General features: G+C 40.9%; 1 protein-coding gene across 6 annotated transcripts in view; it reads right to left on the bottom strand.

Annotated features, from left to right (window-relative positions):
- Positions 1 to 18,626, bottom strand: part of Acsl4 (acyl-CoA synthetase long chain family member 4) — a 65,176-nt gene extending 46,550 nt beyond the window's left edge. For all 6 annotated transcript variants that reach the window (XM_048428521.3, XM_048428524.3, XM_048428525.3 and 3 more), the window contains exon 1: positions 18,486 to 18,626. The gene's annotated coding sequence lies outside the window, so the exon portion shown is untranslated. The remainder of the gene's footprint in view (positions 1 to 18,485) is intronic.
- Between the last annotated feature and the right edge of the window lie 1,576 nt (positions 18,627 to 20,202).

Genomic DNA, 20,202 nt, shown 5'->3' with positions numbered 1-20,202 from the left:
CTTCCTTTCTTCACTTTTCAAAACATGGTCTCTCTGTGTAGCTCTGGCTGTCCTGAAACTAGCTCTGTAGACCAGGCTAGCCTCAAACTCAAGAGATCCACCAGCCTCTGCCTCCTGAGTGCTGGGATTGAAGAAATGCACCACCACTGCCCAGCTGACACTTCCATTTTTAAACCAGATTCAAAGCCAAATAAACATAATATTTCCTATTATAACTAAAATGATAACGGTTTGCTAAGACTAAGGCACGTGCCTTGGCTTTATCCCTCAGCACAGACACATAAATGCTAGTCAAGGAAGGAGGGGGAGGAAAAAACACTACTGCCTAGGTTCCACATGAGTCACCCCCAGAAATATTTTAACTACCACTAAGTGAATAGATGGTATCAAAAAGCCAACAACCATGAAGCGTTCCACACACAGTTGAAAGTGTAAATCATATCTGTGGATACCACAGGTCCATTTACCTTTCCTATTAAAACAAACAGGAACACAAATAATAGAAGACAACTGAATAATACTTAGTAGGTAACACATCATACATTCCTTCATTCTGTAATGAAAACATTTCTAGTTGAGCAGACTCAGTCCCTGTATCTATGAAGCCTGTAAGAAGAACTTCTCTTTCAATGCCTGTCTGTGTACTAGACCCAGAGTGTTGATTTCTACACTGGTATTTAAGAGTTTTTGAAGAGAGGGGAATTTCAGTAGTGACTGCTATTAATCCTCTCTTGTTTACCATCTGGCTTCTGGGAACAAATATCCAGACTCCGGAGGCTAGCCCCTTACCTAACACAGTCTTGCTTCAGACATTCTACGCAACTGGGAGACCTTGCAAAATCTACACAGGCTGACTTCACAAAGCAGGGCTCGGATGGCTGAATTTCTTTCCCTCAAAGCTTTCATTTCAAAATGTTTCAGGCAACAATAAAGTATCATTACGTAATCTCATTTCCTGTAAAGCCAACATGTCTATGAAAGTGTCCTCCAATAACCTCGAAGGGCCTAGCTGCAGGAAGTCCACAGTACTGACAATTATGAAAGGAACACAAGTGCTATGCACAGGATTTTTTTTTGCAATACACAACAAGATATTCACTCAAAGCATAACGCATGTCCACGGCCCCACTGCTTATATGTAACTGCATGAAACTGACACACTTCTATTCAAAAACATGATCCATTGAGAATGCGTTAAAATTAGGGTGATTCCATTTCCCAGCTTGCCAAGGACTATGACTGAGCTATATGCCTGTCGTCCCAGAGAGTAGAATCAAACTCCCTTTCTTGGAAAAATACTCTTAAGATGTCTCTAGGTAGCCCCTACTTTGGTTCCTACATACAGCAAGTAAGGACGTATGGTCACAGTAGCCAAAGCTAGCCTTCACTATGCATAACATTCCCAGGTACACACTCCTCTTTGAACCCACAGTCAAGTGTGATGTGTAAGGAAAGAGAGCGCTAGCTATATACCATTAAACTCGCTGTCTGTCTCTCTCCCACTCTCTCACATAGGCATGCACGCGTACACACACACTACAACGTCTACTAAAATTTAAGTAAATTTCTCATCTTAAAAGTTTCTATTTTAAAATAAGTCAGATAAACTGGAAGGAATATCTCCACTTACAGTTTGCTTGTTTTACATTCATATGTTTAAAAGACTATAGTCCCTATTTTTGAAAATGAGTTCCAATTAATCCAATTTAAAAACCAGAAAAAAATTGTCAAGTTAACTTCAGCAAGCAAACAAAATTTCTACCCTTGCAAGTAATGCACATTTTATGCTGTTTTGTAAACAAATATAACCAGTTGTAATTTCCCATTCATAACTCTCTGGGAACCTTAGCAATGCACAGGAAATAATGCTTGCTTGATTACCAGCCATTGACAAAGCAAATCTGGTTGTTTATAATCTAATGCAGATTCTACAGATGTAGTTGCTGGAATGCTAGTGATTTGTGTGCAGCCACACAGTCAGCATACGAAGGAATGAGAAAAAAGTCCACGGCTCACAAGTACACTGAGTGCTCCACCCAAGGTTAAGAAGCTGAGAGGCAACTTGCACAGCAAGCAGGAATCGATAGACACCACTAGACAGCCTGTCTTCAATTACTGGCTGTTCCTCTTACTGGAGGGAAGTGACCACAACTATAAAATGGAGGAACATGTGACTAATATCCACAGCACTTGCCATTCTCAAAAGTATTCACTTTCATCTTCCGCCTCCTTTCCTAGCACCTATTTTTCCTTCAGCCATGAATGCTCTATTCTTTTTCTGGCTTCCTTTAGGGCTTAATTTAAGCAGTACTGGTAGAAAGCCTTCTCTGACTGCCCATTTATGCCATGTGCACTTGACACTGGGCCCCAAAGCACCCTTGAACACTGACTTATACTTCTCTAAGTTTGTGTTCTCCTGCTTTGATTCTCCCACTGAAGATGGAGGCCATGCTGGTCTTGTTCACCACTGTACCACTCGGACCCCATAGAGATGCAGTGAAGGCTCCAAATAGATTCATAGTAAGTCTTTCTTAAATAAATACTGTGTGAAATTATAAATCAGATGATGGCGAGAGAAAAATCAAGGAGGACTTCTTTGGTGCGGGGTGGTCAAGACAAGGTTTCTCTGTATAGCCCTGGCTGTCCTGGAACTCACCAGGCTGGTCTCGAACTCACAGAGATCCACATGCCTCTGCCTCCCGAGTACTGGGATTAAAAGCGTGCACCACCACTGCCTGGCTCAAGGAGGATTTCTAAGTTACAGCTTTCATGCTAGGTTGAAGCATGTGCCTCTTCATATCTTTATAAGAATGTTTCTTCTCAGACACTGAGAGGTTTTACATTAAAAAATCATATTCTTACCAAGTACAAAGTAGATACCCCCTTTACACAAAGAACCATAATTTCATAAAGCAGAGCAAACAAGAATCTGTTCATGATGTTTACACTTACTATTAATAACATGTCTCATAGTCCAAAGTCTTTATTTAACTAGACTATCAGAGCCAATTGCCCAGCTAGTGTTCAAATCCCCAAATATCAGCTCAAACCTTGCAGAATTAGTGTCACGAGCGGAGAAAAGAAACAGAGATAAAACCATGAATACAGAAGAGCACAGGAGAAAAAGTGTTTGAAATGGTGGCAAATGCTGAAGCAATATTAGCTGCATGCCTATAAACTGCCACCTGGTGGCACCATTGCCACTAGCTATCCAACACAGACATGAACCCTAGAGAGAACTATGAGGCTGTTTGACAAAGCTTAACCTGAAAGCTGCATAAACTGTTTCTCTTGTTTTGATGGGCAACACACTCAAGTGTAAGTTCTCTAGCCATTGGAGTAGCTCTTAAGGACACTGTCCAGCAGAGGCTTGTGGAAGGTAAGTCTGCTTGGCACTTTGGTCTAAAGATTTGCGTCAGCTCCCTAGTCTAAATGTGGATTCTCAGTGAAGAAAGGGAGATTGAAAAAAACCGGCAAAGCCATTTGCAGACTTCATGGTCAACCAAAAAGAACGTAATAGTAAAAAATTCACTACATACAATTTTGAAAAAAACCCACCAATTTAAATGGTCCAACTTAAGGTACACATATATTGAGCCAGTACTACTGCTGACAGACACATTTCTCTGGTTTGTTAGGTGGGGAAGCACACACAGCTGGCCTTGTACTTAGTGTAATAAAGAAACAGCTGAACAAAGAAATAGATACAACAAAATATCTTAGGAAAATGAATAAGTTTTATTAAAAATAGTAAACATAAAAGAGAAGTTTATCAAGGAAACAAGCCATAAATGTTATATTTATCTGCAAAAAAGAAAAAGGCATATGTTCAGCAGCCTTGCTTTTAGGGAAATTCAGATTCTCTGATCAATGAATTTATATTTTCCATAGGAAAAAACATAGACAAATGTGTTTATAAAATAGTTTAAAATATCAGGTATCTCTTGAGTAAAAGGATTACCCACATGTTGTTTATTTTTATAATTTTATTTATATAGTCTAAAAATGTATAATTTTGGATGCTGCAACAGAAAATAATACCTAGGAAATACAAAGTTAATTCTAGTTTTTATAATTGTTTTGTCACTGTTATGTTGTATACAGTGTGAAAACTGGGGGAAACAGCACCATTTATACATGGACAGTAGCACTATCTCTAATATATTTGCTATGAGCTTAATAATGCCCAAAATTTAAAAGTGTTCATTTAAAGGCAATAACATCAGCAATAACATCACATTTAAAAAGACAGAGTATACTCTCTATTCATTCATTTAATCATTTATTTATTTGTTTACTTATTTGATTTTTGTTTATTTGGTTCTTTCAAGACAGGGTTTCTCTGTATCTTTGGAGCCTGTCCTGGAACTAGCTCTGTAGACCAGGCTGGCCTCGAACTCACAGAGATCAACCTGCCTCTACCTCACAAGTGCTGAGACTAAAGGCGTGCGCCATCACGGCCCAGCCGGAGTATACACTTTATAAGAAAGAAGTCATCAAAGTTTCTAACATTACAACACGAAAATGTAGAGACAACTTTATCAGTGGGTCTCCCTTAAATACTCAAATAATACTACCCTGCTGTACCAGATTTAAGGAAGCAGAAAACAAATCATTAAGGGGTCTACTGACTGGGTTTTGCAAGCACCATTACATGGAGAGTTGAATAGGGAAAGAACCAAACAGTCCTTTCCTTTCACAGGTTTTTTTTTTTTTTTTTTTTTCCAAGACAAGGTTTCTCTGTGTATGTCCTGGAACTGTCTGTTCCTGGCTGTCCTGGAACTAGCTCTTGTAGACCAGGCTGGCCTCAAACTCACAGAGATCCACCTGCCTCTTCCTCCTGAGTGCTGGTATTAAAGGCCACCACTGCCCCGCTGTACTTCACATTTAAAAACACCTAGTTTCCCAAACCCTTAGTAGTTGCAGATGCATGAGCAAGTATTTGTTCAAGAAATATTCCATAAGCATAAACTGTCCTCTGCCCTCATGAAATTTAGTACTCAATAAGCATTTTAGACAGCGACCTAACATCGACACAGAGGTACAACAGGACAAGATCACCTATGAGACAATTCACTCATCCAACTACATATTACAGACCTTTATTGTCTAAGTATTTAAAATGCTTTATTATGAGACACGTATCCAGACTGCCAAAAGCAAAGCTTAGGGCTGGGGGTGCAGCTTGAGTGGTAAAGCATTCAATAGCATGACCTCTGGCACTGCAAAATAGAGTAAAATATAAACAAGAACAGATCAAAAGTGAAGTGGCAGGTTACTAGAAGATGCCAAGCAGAAGAGAAGCCTTCTTCCATCTCAATGAAACCCTGTTTAAGGAAGGTGAGCTATGCATTTACCTACAGCATTCAGTAAGTGTTGGTATTTCATGCTGGTGAAAACTGCCCATAAATCCCTAATACATTTTAGCATCTGCTGGATCAACAAAGAAAGTGCTTTTAAGACATCCCTTTGCAGTGATGTCTGTGGTTACTTAATCTCAAATATGCCACCTTGAAAGTAGGCCTTAATTCAATCCTCTTTGAAGCATCTGTAATCAATGTCAACAGCAGCAGTAAAAGAAGGTAGTTTGTCCTTTCATGTAGATGGGGCAATCTGTTGCTTAACCTTCTTCAAAAGCAAGGCCACCGTCTGTAGCACAAGAGGATGTTGTGAAACAATCTGTTGTACCATGCATCATCATGCACTCAGCTAGCTATGTGAGAGTGACCTGCAGCTACGATTATCTTTTTAGATTTATTTCATGTTTGCAAGTGGTTCGCCTGAATGTATGGTATGCCTGGTACCCATGAAGATCAAAAGAGGGCACTAGATCTCCCAAAACTGGAGTTACAGAGGACTGTGAGCTGCCATGTTCATGCTGGGAAAGGAACAGGATCCTCTGCAAGAGCGCATAACCACTGGTGCTCTCTTCAGACAGGAGTTTTTTTTAAAAAAAAGAATCAAAAGGTATTTTTTGATGTCCTTCTCTTACAGTTTCCAGGGTCACTATGCCTGAAAATCGAACACTGAGGTTGAGAGCCAGGTGCCCAGCCCAGGTAAAATCCTAGTCTTTCAACAGCACTGGGGCAGTGCCAGAGATACCAGGGGGAAGGGGTGCTCTAACAACCACAACGCATGGTTGCAGACCTGGCCAAGAACTAAACAACAAGCAGGGTATATAACCGGCAGTCTCTGGGCCAAAGGTGGACAAGGATAGTTATGAATCTGGCCCACTATAAAGTCGTATACAATATGAACTGGCTTTGCCTTTTGTTGCTGTAACTCAAGTCGTGCAGTGCTCAAACATGAACATTGTAGATGACATCATCTTGTGGCAAGGACACACCTTACAGAACCAGTCTTTAGGACAGTCATATACATACAAGTCAAATGAGTTAACGGAACAATTTCGAACTGCCATTTCTTTTCTTTAACCCAAGAGGCAGAAGTCAATCCTACCTACCACTTAGGGTTATGAGGCAAAAGGATCACAAGTTTGATTGGTTTTTAAAAATGCCGGGGTTGTGGAGATGGCTCAGTGATTAAAAACACTGGCTGCTCTTCCAGAGGTCCTGAGTTCAATTCCCAGCAATCACATGGTGGCTCACAACCATCTATAGTGGGATCTGATGTCCTCTTCTGGCATGCAGGTAGAGCAATCATACACATAAAATAAACCTTAAAAAATAAAGCCATCAGCTGACCAGAAGTAAAAACTAATTTTCCACCTTAAATCTGCTGTCATTCTCCTAAACAAAAGAAATATTTTCCATGATTTTGTAATAAAATGCTATAACCATCAGAAAACATTTTAAATGACTTAAAATGCTTCTTAACTATAATATATATAGTGAATATAATATATATAGTGAATAATATAACACTAGAGAAATGAATTTTTGCTGAAAACCAACTATAAACAAAGTCACTATTTCCAAATGAGCTGTTTGCTACCTGTCAAAAGCCATTGTAGTTTATCTAACAATACTCTCGCATTTGCAGATTGTTACTGGAGAATGTGTTCATTCATCAAGTTAAACACTTGTTGTGTAGCACTTCACAACAAGCTAGCCAGCCCACAGAAGCTGCCCCACTTTTTTTCCCTATTGCTGTGATAAGCACCATGACCAAAAGCAACTTGGGGAAGAAAGGGTTCATTTCACCTTAGAGCCTGGAGTCAGGGCAGGAACTCAGGAAACTGACTGAAGCAGAGGCCATGGAGGAGTGCTGCTTACTAGCTTACTCTTCATGGCTTGCTCAGCCTGTTTTCTTAAGCAATCCAAGACCACCTACCAAGGCATGGCAATGGCCCCAGTGGGCTGGGCCCTCCCACATCAATCTTAAATCAAAACAATACCCCAACAGACTTGCCAGTGGGCAACAAGACTGAGGCATTTTTCTCAATTGAGGTTCCTTCTTCCCAGGAACTGAACTGCAAAGTTCTGGTTTTCCCAATTCAAGGTACACGGAGTACAGACTGACACCGTCACTTCCTCCTCATCTTTGGTAATGAATGACCTTGTACATCATTCACCTCCTCTTTCCTTCAAGAGTGTCTTGGTAAATGTGATCCTTCAATTAAAGACAAGACTCTCCAAGTTCAAGACAGACAGCTGGAAACTTTAGCCCCCTAGGAATAAAACAAAGATATAATGGTCCTTACAGGTAAAGTTGTTTTGAGAAAAGCACCGGCTATCTCAAACTTGTTAGCTAAGAACAAATCTCCCATTTTACTAAATTTTATCATTGCAGTGACAGGCCAATCATTACAGAGAAATACTCCATGTAACCAGAGGACATGGTAGAAATGTAGGACAACACGGAGATAAAGACGCGAGTTGGGAAGCTATCCTGCACCAGTAATGTTTTCCTCACACATACCTTTTGTGGAGCCCTTATGTCCACTTGTCCCCCAGTATTAGACCCCTACCACCATAGGGGGACAAGTATCTTTTTCATCCCAGTATTTTGTTCTTCGGGACCTGACAATGACCAATTATTCAGTTCTACCTAGGAAAGTCCCAAGAGAACTGTAGAGAGATGCAAAGCTGTAGATGTGATATTGCTCAAAAACAGTAATAGGGCCAGCTGGAGGGCTCAGCGAGCAGAGGAACCCATGTGCTGACCTGACAATCAGAGTCTGTTCCCCAGAGGCCACAAGGTTGCAGGAGAGAGGCAATTCTCAAGAATTGGCCTCAGACCTCCATGTGTGCGAAGGCACATACACACAAATAATAAAAGGGCATCCCAGGTCACTTCAACTACATATTGAGACTTTAACCTCAAAACATAAATGAAAAAATTCAGGAATTAAAAATAGGTAGGAGATTCACTGCAAAGGTTTCGTTTTGCAGCTGTCTCTTCTAAATTAGCCTGTTGTTTAAAAGGATACCACCTGTAAGGGAGAGCAGCACCCACCCCTGTTACCATGGAGGAAAATGCAAGGCATTCCTTTCATGCTTGCAGTTGTGGATAGTATCATACTTTATCTACACTAATCTTTCCCTGCAGACGCATCTCTATAAAAAAAAAAAAGTTTAACTTAGAACTTGGGTAGAGAGAGAGATGCCCAGCACTAGATATTAGTAAAATAACAAGGTATTGTGCGAAATTTTATTTAAAACTCATGAATTATTCATTTCTGGAATTTTCCATTTACTATGTTCAGGTTGACTTCAGTAACTGAAACTAAAAAGTAAAACTGCAGATAAGAGGAATTCTTTGGAAAAGAAATATACTCTATAAATAATTTAATATTTAATGGCTTGGTAATCAGGAAGATGTTAAAAATTAATGCAAACACACACACACACACACACACACACACACAGAGTTGCATATAAAAATCCTGGTCATATATACTTGGCACTAAACACAAAACCTAAGTAAAAAAGTCTAAAAATTTCTAGGGGTTGTTTTGAATTGTAACATCCTTAGGAGATCAGTCATTTAGCTTTTAAAAGAAGTATACCATGTATAATTGTGTTTGAATGAAGATGCTAATGCCAACATTTCTATTTGTGGAAACAAACACCACATGGCTTCCCAATTAAGGGTTGCATAACTCACAAAAGGTGCACCTGAGCCTCGCCTTTTCTAGGTTCCAATTAAGGAAAACAACTAGCTTCCAAGAAATCCTAACCTTTCTTTGTGTGATGGTTAGAATGAGAATGCCCCCCTACCAGGGTCACGTATTAGAACACTTGGCCCCCAGTTGGTGGCACAGTCTGGGGAAGTGATGCAGCCTAGTTGGAAGTCTACAACTCAGGTGGGCATAGACAGGCACCACTTTCAATTCACTCTGCTTCATGTTCAAGGTTGAAGATGTAATCTCCCAGCCTGTTGCTGTTGCATATCTACCCCTGCCACCATGCCTCCCTGCCCCATGGTCTCCTATCCTTCTAGAACTGTCAGCCCAGAAAAGTTTTCTCCATAAGTTGCTTTTGCTCATATTTTATGACAGCAACAGAAAAGCAATGAATACATTCTGTAAAAAATTGTTTGAGCACAGAAATTCCCAATACTCTCTGAAACGTTTTTGGTCTTGTGTTGGGACCTGATGCTCTCTGCACTCTAAATATTCCAAAGACCTTAAAATCATGCTAAACTAAGCTTGCATTTAACCAAAGGTGAAAGTCTCTGGTTCCAACTCTACAAATATCACTATGCTTGGCCTATTTTACTCTACTTTTCTGAACAATATTTCCCTGGCAAGGGTTATGACTAGTACTTAGTCCTATCCTTTGGTAACGCTATGGATTTTCAACTATTCTTCTAACTTCTCGATTCCTCCAGAAGCTACGGAGCTTCAGCGGCCATGTGGAATACAGCCTCTTCTCCTCGGATTCATCCCAGTGCTTATGACTGCGCCTTCTATCTTCTGTTCTCAAAGCCACGACCGACGTTTCAGTTCATTCCCCCAAGTTCCTGTTTCCTGTCTGAGAGCTCTTAGGTTTTCTGTTCAACCGAGAAGCAGTAATGCCTAACACATTCTAAGAACAAGAAATACTCGCCAGCCTCTCAGCAGTAACCCTGGGAAGATTTATTGCTGTGATTGGTGGAGTAAAAAGCTGACCGGCTAATAGCTAGGCAGGAGGGACGTATATGCGGGATTTCCAGGGAGAGAAAAGAAGAGGAGGAATCTAGGCAAGCGGGAGACACCAGGATACACGGAGAGAAAACAGGAGGTCCAAGATAGAAGAAAGGTAACACCACGTGATAGCATATAGACCAACATAAATGGAGTAAATTAAGTTACAAGAGATAGTTGGGAACAAGCCTAACCTAGGGCCAAGCTTTCATAATTAATAAGTCTCTGTTTCATTATTTGTGAGCTGGTGGCCCAAAGAAAAGTCTGACTACAAGAAGAGTCCAACTACAAGTAACAGCTCTGGGCACTTTTCCAGGTTTTCTTAGATGAGTGATCCTCTGCAGAAGCCTGGCATTGCTTTTTCATAGTATGACGATAATGGGACTATACATGACAGGAAATTAGCAGAAAGACAGATAAACAGGCATTTCAGTAAGCGCCCCCCCGCCGCATTAGCCTCATTCACAACCACCAGAATTCACCAGTAACTTTACAAAACCTTTCCTCATCGACCAAGTCAGAAATAGAGAAGCACTATATTGCTGCTCCTATAAAGTCTGTGACCTTATAACTGCACCTATGAGTGGAGAATCTTCCCGCTACGAAATCAAACTCCAAGAGGCCAAGAGGCAGACAGACAGCCTTGAAAACTGGGCTGTTTCAACCATCATAATAGAAAAATAGGGGTAGCCTGATGGTGGCAGCACACACACCCCTTTAATCCCAGGCAGAGGCAGGTGGATCTCTCTGAGGTCGAGGCCAGCCTGGTCTACACACTGAATTCCAGGACAGCCAGAGCTGTTATAGAGAGAAACCCTGTCTAGAGACAGGGTCTGTCACATAACCTGGAACTAGGGCTTGTTGCCATCTCCACCTCACCGTCCTCCCTAACACTGGGGTTTACAGGGATCATTCAACCATGCCTGGCTTTTTTTTACAAGGGGATTGGAACTCAGCCCTCATGTTTGAATAGCATGCACTCTTAGCCCGACCTTTAACTACAATTTTAACACAGGTTAGGTCTGTATAGACACTACCATCATTAACAGAATGAGTGTGTGTGTGTGTGTGTGTGTGTGTGTGTGTGTTTGATGGTGGTCCTATAGGACTATAAAAAAGTTTACAAATCCTTATATCCTAGTAAAGCTGTAGAAAAATCCATTAGTCACATTTGTGATGTTGTTAGTGTAAGCAAACCCATTGTGCTCCAGTCATATTTGAACCCCAGAATGTAATTATGTGCACTACATATGCAATGGGTTCTACCACTTAGCTTTGTATAAATATAAGCCATGATGTTCACACAAGGATGAAAGCAACCAATACATTTCTCAGAATATAGTCCCATCATAAAGTGACATACATCCGCAACTTGTTCATACTTTAATTCAAAATCATCTGAACTGGCTTGACGTTGAGAATATAAAACTTTGTTGGTCATTTACACCTGGTGACTAACGTTCCCCACAAGATTACAGTTAGCCCCCCAAACCAGCTATTTTTACAAAAATACTATATGACACAACAGTGTGCGTATGTGTTTTTACTCATAAGGTATCTCTTTCACGTACACAGTAACCAATCCTCAAAAATGCCTACAGTACACTATGAAAAAAAGAAAATTACAAATCAGTATGTACAGTAAGAATTCATTTTGTAGACAGTCTAGATGTTTGTATCTATGAATACTAAGTGTCTGTATGCATGCACACATGTACATACAAATATCTGTATCAGAAAGTTAACAATAGAACATGTATTTTTATCAGAGTAGAATAATTAAAAAGATTCGCCGGGTGATGGTGGCGCACGCCTTTAATCCCAGCACTCGGAAGGCAGAGGCAGGCGGATCTCTATGAGTTTGAGGCCAGCCTGGTCTACAAGAGCCAATTCCAAGACAGGCTCTGAAGCTACTGAGAAACCCTGTCTCAAAAAAAAAAAAAAAAAAAAAAGAAGAAGATTCTCCATGGGAGAAAAAGTTACGTTTTATAAACCACCTGAATGCTCACTCAGTACAAAATATTACGTATGCTATGTAGTAATCATAAGTATCCTCCAGTGGGCATATGTTTCTTATTAACTTGTACAGCTACCAATAAAACAACAATTAAAAATGTTAAATACGTGGCCAGGCGGTGGTGGCACACGCCTTTAATCCCAGCACTCGGAAGGCAGAGGTGGGTGGATCTCTGTGAGTTCGAGACCAGCCTGGTCTACAAGAGCTAGTTCCAGGACAGGTTCCAAAGCTACAGAGAAATTCTGTCTTGAAAAACCAAAAAAAAAAAAGTTAAATACACTACAGATTTTATAAAGAATAGCAGATTTCCTCTAACGCCACTCCCTTTTCCTCTAGGGATAACTACTCTGCAGTATGCTACCAATCATACCTTTTTTATTGTCTATATACATGATAAGGTTTGTTTACCTTTCGATAAATGGAATCACGGTGCACCACGTTCTGTAACTCCTTTACTATACTCTAGATCTCCTATGTCAGTTCATCTAGGTCTCTCTGATGGGAATTTTTCTTTTTCTCTTTGTTCTAGGATACTATGTACCACAGCAAAATATTCATTTTTGATTTTCTGAGACACTCTGTAGCCATGACTGGCCTAGAGCTCACTATGTAGTTTAGCTGATCTCCAACTCAACTCTGAGATCCCCCTGCCTTGGCCTCTAAATGCTGGGATTAAAGGCACACACCCCCACAAGTGGCCAAAATATGCGTACCCATTTAAATGAGAGGATTTAGATATTCTTTACCAAAAAGTTACGTAGTGTGTACATTTGTTCAAATTATTATATTTAAATTCTAGCATTGTATCTTATTGCAATTGGTTTACATTTCCCTAGTAAATCGGATAAACCTGAGGATCTTTTCTTTTATATTCATTTTACTTATCTAGAGGGAAGATATCAATTCACAACCCTCTACTGCTTTTTCTTTTTCTTTTTTTAAACATTAATGGAATATCCTTTTTTTAAAAAATTATTTATTTTTATTTTATGTGCATTGGTATTTTGCCTACATGTATGTCTGTTTGAAGGTGTCGAGTCTCCTGGAACTAGAATTACAGAGAGTTGTGAACTGTCATGTGGATGCTGGAATTGAACCCGGGTTCTCTGGAAGAACAGTCAGTGCTCTGCTGCAGTGCTCAGGGCTGCTGAGCCATCTCTCCAGCCCCCTCTGCTGCTTTTTCTAAGCTCACATCCATACTTGAAGAAAAACATTTTCTGTACATTTTTCCCATGGATCAATAGGTTCATTACATATTATGCTTATCATGTAGAAATCCCTTTATCTAATCTGAATTAGAACCGTTAATATAAAAGGTAAATTCAAGTGAAAAACTATTCTTAATGCATCACTTAGCAAACATTTCAGGTTATCTTCATTTCATTTTATCAGTGGCAAAAGTAGACTCATTCACCAAACTCTTGATATAGGTCCAAGAAGCCAAGACGTTTGTTTCTCTTGATTGCAAAGAAATTTAAACTGAATTCTTGGGATACAAATGTCAAGGAACTGAAGAAACTTGCAAAGCAATAACCATGCAGACAATATCCAAATTTCTGTATTTACATAAAATATATACTGTCTTACCAGTACCTAATTGCATACTTTTTTTAAAAGCAATTTCCACTCTTCCTGAAACAATTCAGTATCATTCATAATAACGGACCTAATGTGATCATCATCAGTTTCAACCATTATCCATAAGCGGAATTGTTTTCTTCAATGTCCACTCCCTGCCGCCATCCCCCACCTGCCATGTGATGTGAAGTGACTCCCACACACTGAGTATCATTTCACTTGATTCAGTAAAAATGCCAATTACACCCACTCATATTTTATCTGTTTATAAAATATTAAATCATATATTTTAAATACACAATATGAAGATATAGGTCAGTGGTGAAGCACTTCATGCAGAAGGCTGTGGGTTCCATCCCCAGCAAACACATGCATCAGCACTAGTATGTACACCAACTATCCAGGCTCGGTAGTAAAGCCTATAAGCCCAGCGGGTAGGCACACAAGCACACTGGATTAGCAGCAATTGTTCAGTTTATAGTGTCTCTTACCAAAGAATGAAAATCATCATTTAATACCGGGAATCAGGTAAACAGAAGTCAATTAAAATCTCTACAGCATATTCAGAAACTATCCCCCCTCACAAATCTGCCACTTGCCCTTTTGACTTTGTTACACTGTCTTTATGGTTTTCACAATTCTTAAAATATGCATTTATATTTGTAAAATATATTTACTATACTTCTGCATATGATGGGATCTACTTCCTTCCAAATGTGCAGTCGAATGTCCTGACTTCATTTCCATTTTCAGCATGACACTTAGGAAATTTAAAAGAACTAAAGTGTCAAGTTAACAAAGGAAGGAAGTTGTGCAAACAAAATAATAAAGCACAGCGGAAGGTCAACTTGGTAGCCTCCTACTGTGGACTTAAAGGTTACAGAGCAGTTTCTGGTGCAAAACTGCAGTAATGCCGAGTTCACTCCTTAGCGGTTTGGCCTGGAATAACTCAACTGCATAGGCCTCTGTTAGGACTGTAATATACCATGCAGTAAACTGACATTCATTCTGAAATCACCCTCACCTCAACAACAGAAGGCAATCTCCCAAGTTCTCTAGGCCTTAATTCTACTGCCAGGCTTGGTGAAGAAAATGAAAGCAATCTTCAAAGAAAAGCAAAGGCTATAAAAAGTTCCTTTATAAAATAGAAGAAATTAATCCCAGTTAAAGTTGCCTTATCTGAGAGTTCATCAAAAAAAATTTTCTCTAATGGTCCAGAGAGTAAACAGACCTAGGAGGCCACGGGGTCCCTGTGAATATTGCCAGACAATACATAAATGAAGCCATATGGCTATGTTCCAATTGAAGTTTATTTACAGAAACAGGTGGTGGACATGATTTGGCCACAGGGAGTGTTTTTCTGTCCCTTGACTTACACCAGTTTGTTCTCTTTTCTAGTAGGAATTTGACACCCTACTGCACACTTACTGGAGCAGATATGGAAGCCACAACAGACAAGTGATTACTGCAGAACCACCATAAAGATGAATATTCTTACACTAATCACTAGTCTAGCAAGTTCGAACAGGCACACACAATTTTTAAACTATGATAGTATAAGCGTCACCAGCAGCCAATATTCTCTGCAAAAACAGTTAAGGGTTGGTGGTAGAGCAGGGTCCTGGCCTCTATCCTTACAAAAGAAACAGTTACAAAAGAAATACAAAAGAAACAGTTAAAATAAATGACAATCAATGACTGTAAAAGAAAAAGATACAGTGAAGACAAATTTAAGTGTCTTATTCTTTTAGAGAAGTAGAAAAAGCCTACTAAGAATAGAATTGAGATTTGTAACTTCACTATTCAAAATGCAGAAATAAACTCTCAAGCTGTGTTTAAATGAAAGCAAAACTTTGTGCTTTAGATAACTTAAAAAAAAAAACTTTGCTGAAAAACTATAGTTTTGTCAAACTATTTCGATTTAGATAATGAGTTCCAGGTCAGCCTGCTCCACAGAGTAAGTTCCAGGACAGCCAGGGCTAGACAGAGAAACCTTGTCTCAAAAAATAAAACCAAAAACAGCTAAAAGTAATCAACAATCCACAATATAATACAATTATCTCCTACCCTATTGAGGTTTAACTTCGAGGGGATCTTGTTCATCCTGACTTGGATATTACTATTTTTTATAAAAATAAAGTACATGCCCATGTCTCATTAAAATCACACCACCCTCTCAGACTACAACTTCACAGAATAGGTGTTGTTCTCTTAACCATCATATCCTGAAGGTCTACCACAAAATACATGAGTCACTAAGAACAAGAGAATGGAATGAATTTATAAATAGAATGAGCGAGATGTCTGCATATGCTTTTTAAAATTGGTTTTTAAATACTATTTCATTGTTGTTGTTGTTGCTGATTGAGACAGGGTCTTTCTATGTAGCCCAGGCTGCTCTGGAACTTTCTATGTAGACCAGACTGGCCTCACAAAGCTCTGCCTGCCTCTGCCATCCAAGGGGGCCACATTACCCAGCTGAATATTTATTTTATGTGTCTAGGTGTTTTCCATGCATGTTTTTACAACACATGCACGCCTGGTGCTCACAGAGGCCAGAAGAGGGCGCTGGATCCATGCCTAGAGACTGGGGTTACAGGCAGATGTGAGCCATGTGAATGCTGGGAATTGAACCTGGGACATCTGGAAAAGCAACCATTGCTCTTAACCACTGAGCCATCGTTCCAGCCCCTCTGTGTATGCTTTTAAAGTTCCTAGCCGATTATAATTTTGAAGCAGTATGTCCACATCCTCTTACAAGTTTCTAATGGCCACGGGCGTCTAAAATCCAGTGCGGCGTTCATACTTTCCATCCACAAGTGGAAGTTAACCTAACATTTGTAAAACTGCTTCTGAATTATGTACTGCCACATAAAGTAATTCATTAAGTCATGAGGAATTAAGAACTAAGAATAACTTGATATTCAGACCTTTGAGAAAATGTTCTAAACTGACATAACAAGATTCAGCCACAGCCTTAATGTGAAGTGCATTAAAATACATATATATGCATAAAAATCTCATTATTTTCAAAATACAGAATCCAACATGAGAGATTTATGAATCATCCTGCCAAGCATAGCCTTATTTTAATTTATATATGTGAAAACTAAGGAAAGTGCTTTCCTTGTTCAAGGTTGCTATAGTTAGATAGATACAGCTGAGGCTAGAATCTGAACGTCTCCAGAGTCTGGATTCAGGTCTCTTGCCACCTAATTGGGCAAGATTCTTTGTTCTTTCTCCTACCCAATTCAGTAACAAAAAAAAATGTATTTGATTTAGTTTTTAAGAGTATTTTTTTTTAAAGAACCCACAAAGCTGAACTCACTCAAACTTTTAAATCGGTACAATAAACCCTTCTGGAATTTTTTTTTTATGTCAAGCTCCTTTATCCCAATTTACAAGTATTAAGTACACTATAAATGCTGGTTCCTCCATGGAAGTGGCAGAGAAGGTTCATTCGAACAGGAGTCTAGCATGTTTTGCACTTTCGCAGATTCAGCCGAAAAGATGAGCTATTCTGCAATTTAAGGGAGGCCTTACATTTAAATTTTTGCTTGACATGCTTAGTAGCAGCACTGTAATTGATCTCAACTTACTGATTTATATATCAAGAACATTTGGAAGACTTGCTTGTTGGAAGTGAAAAAAGAAAAACTAAAGTTACAAGAAAGCACAGGAAACGACTTTTCTTAGGCTAAATGTCCATAGCAACGTGTTACTAAGCATGAATTTAGAGGTCCAAGAAACAAAACACGAGAAGGAACCTCGGTTATGCTTGAATCCAACTGCATGACAGCTGGGCATATTTTCACAGAAGAGGAAACTGAGTGGTTGGTTGATTAAACCATTAACCAGTAAAGCACACGGCTTACTTCTTCAGCAAGGTTCATTTCCCTTTATTCCGATCCTTACCGTCGTTTCTCTGAGTGAGGATTGGCTTTTTTTTTCTCTTAAGATGAAAAGTAAGAAGGAGCAAATTAATTTCAAGAGAATGAAAAATAAATGTCTTCGAAAGAGATGCCGGAGTGAAAATGAGAAATGACGTCTGATTTCAAATATGTTGCCGGTTAGGCAATGAATCACATTCTCCTAGGTTTCTCTGTCTATAGACATCGGCCACAGTTCTTTTCAGTATTCGAATGAGAGGAAGAGGAAGTGAATAAACCTAATATTAAATATACCTACTGAACGCGGGGACGAAGACGGGAAGAACACACCATGCATGCTTCGAAGCTAGGATCCAGCTGTTTGCTCACATACCTAAAGGTATGGATGCTGAGAGACTATCTATCGAAACCTAAGGTACACCTCCCCCCACCAAAAAAAAATTCGAGAGGGCAGATTTTTCTAGAGCCAGAAACACATCCCCCCCCCCACCCGCGCGCGCCTGGACCCTGTTACAGAGTGACTGGGAGGGGACAAAATGGAGCTGAGGTCTAGGGGCGCCCTAAAGGTCGTTTGGAGGTCTAGCAGGCACTTTTGTGTGCTCAGGTCAACTGAGTCATGGCAAAGCCCTGTACCCCCAAAAGGAAGAGTTCTGATGGCCCTCGGGTACAGGAAGCTACAGGGACGAGTCAGGCGGGGTTCTAGAAGATCCCGGAGAGCATCCAAGGAGATAGGGACAGTGGTTATCTCCCCCGAATCCGAGGAGCTTCAGGAGCCAGCGGCCGCTGCCGGGAATCCGAGCGCCCCCTGACCTCCAGCCAGCTCAGGTGAACAACGCGGAGCCCGCCAGGGATCTGGGGGGGGGGGGGCCGACCCAGCAGTCGCAGCCTCCCCAAGCCTAGGATCACTCACCCAAGGTTGCTGCCTCGTGCACCACGTCTCCGCCACTCGGTCCGGCCTTAAGGGGAAGGAAGCTCGCGGAGACGAACCCGCGTGCCCGTTAGCTCCGGAGCTGCCTGGCAAGGAGGGGCGCGCCGCGGAGCGCAGTGGAAAAAATAAAAGAAGCTGCAGCGGCGCGCGCGCAACCCGGACGGCCAGTGGAGGCGGGGCGCGGCGCGAGCCCGGAAAAGACGCGCCCGGAGGGGCGGGCGGAGCGGGGGCGCGCGGTGGTGTGGCTGAGCCCGCCGAATCGCAGGCGGCCGCCGGCTCGGCCCACCCACGCGCCCGCCCCCGCTTGCTGAGGACGTCACCGCCAAAGAGGCGGAGCCCGCTGGGGTCGTGGCTGCTGCGAAGAAGGAGGGCTGCCACCGGGGGAAGGGGGAGGCCGCGGGTCGCTAAAGGCTCCCTGGAGCCGGTAGCTGCGATGCCGATCCCGCAGTGCTAGGCAGATCCTCCCGCGCGGGCTTGGTCCCCGACGGCAGGGAGCTGCGGAACAAGCCCACGCCCTAGCGGGCTTCCCAGGGCTCCACCCAAGACGAAAGTTCCCCCAGGTCATCTTCCAGCTGTCCTTAGTAGATACCTATCTTTGGACTACCTCGTGCTTCCTATAGTTTGTTGGCTTCTAGATCCTGAAAGCCTGAGCCAAAACCACCCATCCTTAGTATTAAGATCCTTTTTCCCTCGGGCTCAAGAAATGTCTCTTGAAGCCAGGGTTTTGCACATCACTCGGTCAAGGAAAAAGAGCCCACAACTGATTAAAAAAAAAAAAAAGAAGTCAGGCCACTACTGTGAGATCATCTTGCTTCCTCCCCAAAGAGTTGAAAAATTATTGTTCTAAATAAAATTCCAGAGACTATCTCAGGGCTTCAAGACAGATTGTAACTGTGAATACGCCACAACAAACTGTCAAGAATATACCGCCGAAAGAGAGAAATGTCAACTAGTCTTCTAGTTCTATGACGCATAAGCATAAGGCTGAACTGGCTGCTTTCTTCTGCTTATTGTGGGTGTTTTACTTACTCGTTTTCATTTTCCTTATAGAATGACTGTGTGGCACACACAAATACGCACACAATTGCTCATCTCAGATGGCTGGCTACAGTAGCTAAGTTTTAATGTGTATCATAATCATATGTGAGGACCTAGAAAAAATAATCCCCAGATGTTTTGATCTGGATCTTAAATAGGTGAAATTTTTGACATTTGAGTTTTAAGAAGCACCTCGAAGGGCACAAACTGTACGTGTGGTTGACTGAGAGCGGAGACCTTCAGTTTGTTCGTAAGCTGTTATTTCAAAGCTGTAGTGCTTCTTTTATTTCCTCCAGAGCCACCAACTTGAATACAATGTGCCTACAGCCATTTCGTGTACTTTTCCTTTCTCAAGAGTGACCTAGAAAGTTCAGGACTTCAAACAACAAATTTAATTGTCATCTTTGTTTTTATGAGATCCTCTTGTAATACCAGAAACAGATAATTATTAGCTGGCTCTATATTCTACCAGGGACCTACACTGTCCAGAGACCTGTCATTTATCTTCGAGTTAATACAAAAGAAATTGGAGGAACAAACATACACTCCTGCAACAAACGTAAAGTTTAGTTATGGAACTAAAACCCAGGTACCATACAGACCCAGTGTTCCACATAACTCAACCTGTTAGAGCAAGCAGGAAAAGAACTTGTAAATAATA

The sequence above is a fragment of the Myodes glareolus genome, chromosome X, assembly GCF_982192425.1.
Source record: "Myodes glareolus chromosome X, mMyoGla1.1, whole genome shotgun sequence".
Lineage (NCBI taxonomy): Eukaryota > Metazoa > Chordata > Mammalia > Rodentia > Cricetidae > Myodes > Myodes glareolus.
The sequence above is the reverse complement of the archived record's forward strand: the minus strand, read 5'-3'. Positions and strand labels throughout refer to the sequence as shown.